This window comes from Brachyistius frenatus, unplaced genomic scaffold (genome assembly GCF_029030835.1).
Source record: "Brachyistius frenatus isolate BFR_SWC_R1_liver_20210118 unplaced genomic scaffold, ASM2903083v1 Contig_244, whole genome shotgun sequence".
NCBI lineage: Eukaryota > Metazoa > Chordata > Actinopteri > Embiotocidae > Brachyistius > Brachyistius frenatus.
The window spans coordinates 83,297-90,000 of NW_027210843.1; positions in this window are offsets into that span (position 1 = coordinate 83,297).

Genomic DNA, 6,704 nt, shown 5'->3' on the forward strand with positions numbered 1-6,704 from the left:
TCTCTCTCTCTCTCTCTCTCTCTCTCTCTCTCTCTCTCTCTCTCTCTCTCTCTCTCTCTCTCTCTCTCTCTCTCTCGCTCGCTCTCTCTCTCTCTCTCTCTCTCTTTCTCGCGGAGGCGCGCTCAGCTGAGCTCAGAGTGCGCGCGCTGGCCATTTTAGTTCATTCACTTTCATTTATTTACTTTCAGACTTTTTCATTAAAATCAAACAACAATCAACACCACAAACAATACAAATCAATTAAAACAAATATTTTCAACAATTTGAACTTCATTTTAGGTTCAATTTTAAAATCTGTTTGGGATTATTTTCAGCATCTTTATACCCCAATAATTATTTGTAATTTATTTATATTTATTTATTCTTGCATTTAGACATTTTCATAGATTCCATATAGGAGTTTCTGTTTCTGAAAACTGAAACCAAAAGCATAAGTGCCTTAAAGTGTAGTACCACTGAGAGCCACCAGGGGCTGGCTCCAATAGACTCCCATTGAAAAAGCATCAAGTTCTCACCTGAAATACAAAGTCTGTAAATGTTTTCATGGTGTCGTCAGATAAACTCCTGATCAGTGTTTCCTTCTGGAAATAATTCATCATTCATTACATATCAGGACTCAAACAGAGAAGTGTTTGGGGGCGGGGCTGGTTTGAGACAGTCAGATTTCCAGTACAGGTGGGCGGGGCCTAGAGTCCTCAGGGTTTCAGTCAGCTCGTCCAAATATGGTCACTTCTGGCTGAAAAATAAAACGAGATGTCGACGGGCAAAATGTCAGACTGGAGCTTCAAAACAGTGTTTTCGCAAACTAACAGGTTTCCGAAGAGGCGATCCTCGTTTACAGTCTTGTCCGTATTGGTTTCTATAGTAACGACACTGCACCTGGAAAAAGAAGTTGTTGACCTAAAAACCAAAAATAAAGTGACAACAAATTTCATGTGTATTTTCTTGGACCTTCCAGTTTTACATTAAAAGTTTTTGAGCACTGAACTCAATGTTTTTAAAATCCCGTAGAAAAAAGAGTTAAAACAAATAATCTGATCCATTAATGAAAGACAATAACATGTAAAAGTCCAAATATTGTAACACTCAGACTATAAAAACTGTTTCAAACTTTAGTTTTAATGGAGTAAACGTCCCACTTTACCGTCAAATACGTCCCATTTAACCAGAAAATGAGACGTTTAGTAAAGACGGGGACGGATGTAGTTGATGCTACTAGCGCTTTTTAAATCTACAGTTTGGTTTGTAAACTTTAAATAAAAAACATCCGTTTTAGATGTACTCGGACAGAATTTATTTCCTGCCTTTTGATATTTCTCGTTCTCTCCTCGACTCTTACACAACATCAGTTTTCACGTGTTTTGTGATCCGTCGCCGCTTCGTCTTCAAACCTCCTTTAACGCTCTCCGGTTCGTCTCCTTACAGTCGCAGCATAAAAGCTGGCTCGTTCCACATGACGGACTCTTCTCTTCGGGTCGGGGGGTCTTTGTTGTCGTCTTTGTGTCCGAGTCCACGTCTCCTCGGCGGCCCGGAGGTCGGAGGCCCCGGGGCCACACTCTGCTCTCCGTCCGGACGGTTCCTCGTCCTGCCGGCTTTCAAGTCTTTCTGTAGAACGTATTTTTTTTCTGGGTATAAAGAATCTCCGCTCGTTAATATGAAGCGAATATTATTTGAAGATAACATAACTGCTAACACGCATCAGCCTGCTGCCGTTAACATTGTTTATACATAGGAAGCAGTTCGCTTTATATTTAGACAACTTTTACTACCTTTCATTGTTCATAATTTTTCTATATTTGGCTAAAAATACTTTTTTAATTTTTTTATCCCTGCATCATTTTCTATTTCTAATATTCTCACAATAGAAGGTGAAGAAGTCGTTCAATCGTCTGTCGTCCTTGTCAACGCGATATCTCGAGGGAGTTTCTTCAAATTTGGTACAAACGTTCACTCGGACTCGAGGATGAAGTGATTCAATGTTGGGGGTCAAAGGTCACTCTGATCTCGAATAACAAGTGGTGTGGTCGGAAATTCAGAGTTCATCCACAAATTCTGACAAAAATTTCACACAACTGTCCGACAGGATAAAATGATGAAGTGATCAGATGTTTCAGCTTCACTGTGACATCATGATGTTTCTGTCCATCGTTCAGCGTCTTCACTGAGTGAACAGAAGAGTCATTCTGGGTGTTTGTACATCTGTTTGTTGTCATTCGGAGTCTGTTTGTTGGGTTTTCAGTGTCTTTTTGGTCATTTTGAGGATTTATTTCGTCTTTTTTGCTCCTCTTTGTGCTCCTGTCTTTTGGAGGTCATTTTTCGTATCATTGTGGTCATTTCACATCTGGTTTTAATCATTCTGGAGTTGTAATTAAGTATTTTGATGGACCTTCGGTGCCTCGTTGCAGCTTGTTGTCTCGTCTTCATGTCTTCATGTCTCATGGAGTCTCTTTACGGTTTCTTGTTGGGTTTTTAGTGTCATTTTGAGGATTTTTGTGGTGTTTGTTTGCATCCTGTTTTGGTTTTGTGTCTCTTTGTGGTCATTTTGTCTTAATTTTGAGGACCTTCATGTTTCATAGCTATTTTTTTTGCATCCTTTGCATCTCTGTCGTCCTTTGATTACCTTTCCAACAGGAAATCGTCCCTTTAGTCGACTTTGTGCTGAGTGTGAACACAGAAACCTGACCCTTTGGTTTACGTTGCATTATCCGGCGTCAGATTCAAATCTTTTTTATTTTTTTCTTAAATTAAACTCAGCATCAGACTTCCTTCCAATAATCATCCTGTGTCATGGACTGAGATGTGAATTCCTGGCGGTCACTGACCCTTTAACCGAGGATCGACCAACATGCACTGACTGAGCATCCCAAACTTCAGCTGGCGTCTCCGAAGGACTGAGACACACACAGCCAGTGGACACGCAGAGCCTGTGTTTGTTTCTAAAAGCAGAGAAGGTGACCTATTTAAAAGGTTAGTTTCTTAGCCCCGTGGGTGGATTAGGAAAACAAAGCACGAGCACTATATTTATCCTTTTCCTTATCTAATGCCCCAGCCTCATCATGATAAGAACTATGTGCATCTCCCCGCCCCTGGATTAATGCACTGTCCTCAGACCGCTGCAGCCATGAATAATAACTCGCCATCATCCATCTCGCTGTGTGACTGGCCACTGGCAACGCTGCGATTTCACGCACTGGATACAGCCATTAGGATGTTTTTACAATAAACTTTAGAATATTTGTCATGCGGACGACGGCAGCTCGGAAAATGTGAAACTGTAGCTCCGCGCTGCGAGCAGTGAAATCAGGAAGGAGGAAACGAGGACATGAGAAAAGAGCAAATGTTTAGCACAGAGATGGGGAGATTATTTATGTGCGTATGAATACGGACGTTTCTGAATCCAGATATGACGTTGAAATCATGTCTTTTCTACAGACACTTGTTTTATTATTTGATTTGGAGGCAGAGAAGGAAAACATGTCCATAAATGTACATGTGTTATTTTTAAAGGAGGTGAAATGGCTGATTTAAATTGTGTTGATCCCAGAGTTCAAGCTTGTTTACTAAAGATTGCTTTCATAATATACAGCTAACAACAATAAAATAATACTATTAATAAACGTTTTAATGCTCGTGAAGGAAATGATGGTAAATATTGGGGAAAATAAACTACACTCTACATGGTAACATCGGTGTGACATCACAAGGACAATGCTAACATGCTAATGTTCAGCATTTCTAATGTTTACCATGTTCACCATCGTGGCTCAGCATGTTACCGTAGGAAAAGTCGGAGGTTCACCAAACTCGGCAGGATTCATCCTCTGAGGAACTGTCTGTATAAAATTTCACAACAATCCATCCAGTAGTTGTTGAGTTATTTCCAAACTTTCAGTGAGCGCCACACAAACAGTGAAGGGGGCGTTTGTTTTCGGTGGTGTGGGCAGCCTGGACGGGTGGTCACGTTGTTTGTTACATGATGTAAATGAGTGCAGATTAATTTGAACACAGCAGTAACGACTAAAAGAAAAGCCGACACGGTCACCTTGAAACTGAACTCAGTCATGTTTTAGTACTTCATTTTTTATTTTTTTTTATAGTTTTACTTGAACTGTTAATATCGCCGATCTGTGGTGAGATTTTTGAGCTCCGGTCTTGTGATTTTATAAACTTTTGTCATTGATCAAAATATTGGTGATATTTCTCTTACAAACTGAGCTGTTTGAGAACTTAAAACTAGTTTACCTGTTTATGAATAATTGACGGTAAACTGGTGTCGTTGGTTAAACAGTTAAACCGACTGACGTTAAATCCACCTGATGTCCAGAACCTTCCTGATCTACATGCGTCTGTGTGGGAGACGGCGAGCCGAGCTGAGTCCCACTCTGCGGTACTCGAGGTCCTGTTGCCAGTTACAGAGGGAAACGGTAACCATAACAACAGGTAACCATGAACAACCAGCACCCTTAACGACTGCAGCTCACAAATTAGCTCTCTAATTACAGAGAAGTGTTCGAGAGCTGCTGCTGCAGCTGATAACAACAGAAATCTCTGAAGTGGTGGAAACACAACAGAGACGTCAGAGCTGCAGATCTGAAGCTCAAAGAAACATTCGCTTTATCTGCCTTCATTAAAAAAAATAAAAAACTTCCATTTCATGCCCGATAACCTCTCATGTAAACATGTTCATGGTTTAAACTGGTCAGAAACACTCGTATCATTAAATTTATAATCGTAAATTACTTGGTTTTAATCATCTCATGGAAATTTAAAACACAAAACATGTTTTTAAACATTATTTTTTAATTCAAGAATTAAAAAAACTTTTTTAAAATTCACTTTTCCTGGTTCCCACACTTCTTGTTCACAAGCGTACCAAATTTCAGGTTGCTATATTAAAGTTTAAAGATTTTACGGGGCAAAAAGTAGCAACTATAAACATATAATTTCACATATTTGTAGCTTAATAATTTGTTGATTAATTATGAGAGTTGCGTTTCTTTCAGTCGGGTTTCCGATAGAAGTGGGCGGGGCATTATGTCATTGCTCCTCCCCTCCTCATCCAAATATGGTCACTTCTGGCTCCAAAGAAAACAAGATGGCGACGTCTAAAATGCGACTATATAGTGATGAAACTGGCTTCAGACATTCATAGATAATGTCTGACCTTTCCTGTAGCGCCACCATCAGGTCAACAGTTTATATTCACTTTAATGCATCTTCATCGGCCGCATATTGACGTCAACGATCTTTTCTTCTCCTACCGCCGACATAATTATCAGATAGAGTTTCCGTTTCCTTCACAATTTGCACCAAATTGAGTCGAACTTTCCTGGAAACGTTCCCGTAATTAAAAGTAAAATTTCACCTGATTTCTATGAAATTATGAGAAAAGTTTTGCAGGAAATTATCTAAAGATAACGATCAATTAACGCACCTGTCGGCAGACATCAGAGCGGAGATGTGATCGTGTGTGTGTGTGTGTGTGTGTGTGTGTGTGTGTGTGTGTGTGTGTGTGTGTGTGTGTGTGTGTGTGTGTGTGTGTGCAGTAGCAGTAAAAACATCAGATTTAGTGCACGTGAGGAGACGAGCAGCGCCGCCGGGCTGACAGTAGGCCTGAGTCAGACTCTGCAACACCTGGGGGACAATCACCCTCCATCACCACATCTGTGTGAGTGTGTGTGTGCATTTCACACCGTGCGCCCCCCCACCCCCCGTGTGTGTGTGTGTGTGTGTGTGTGTGTGTGTGTGTGTGTGTGTGTGTGTGTGTGTGTGTGTGTGTGTGTGTGTGTGTGTGTGTGTGTGTGTGTGTGTGTGTGTGTGTGTGTGTGCTCAGGGCGGCTGCATGCAGAGAGTGGCGTGGAGGGGAGAGCGGGAGGAACGCTGCGATGAGTTTAAGAAGTCTTGACAGCAGATGCCTGCATAATAACACACAGAGAGGACATGTGCAAGCAGGAAAATCAAGGACACCACGTCATGCATGCCGCTCATTTAAAGTAACAGTTTCCTCTCGCAGCTTAAAAACATGCTCGTAGATTGATGTGCAGAAAAGGCTGCATATGCTGCTAAATGGATTTGTAAATCAAACGCTGTGAAATCTCGCCGGGGAGAGATTTAAAACGCTCTCCGTGTGTTGGGACGAGGTCGAGGGGCCGCCGCCGGGCCCGCGGACCTTTTGTTTGACATCAGTAGTCCAATCGGTGAGATTTATCAGCGATCGTCTGAACAGATGCTGACGTGTGTGAAGAAGGCCGCGTTCCTCCAGGCAAACCTCCGGTTCTGGTTCTGATCCGGCAGAACCGGCCTTCGGTGGCAAGATGGCTGCTCTACGCTCCTCCTCCTCCTCCGCACTGTGTGTGTGTGTGTGTGTGTGTGTGTGTGTGTGTGTGTGTGTGTGTGTGTGTGTGTGTGTGTGTGTGTGTGTGTTCCCGTTCTCCTATCCATGTGGGGACGCGTGCGGATGCCCGGCGGAGGACGAACTCGTCTCTCAGCGAGTCGGACGAGCAGGAAGTACCGTGAGAACACGCTGCTCCTCTGCAGCGCTGACATGTGTTGACTCGGAGAGACGAAGACGAAGACGCGTCCCGATGTGCGCTCGGCGCTCGGCTGTCCTCCAGAAAAAGGCCCGGTGGTTATTTACCTGCCGCTCGCTCCGAAAGGCCTCGTTGTTCGTACAGTCGCTCCGTTGTTGTCTCGGCTCGCTGCAC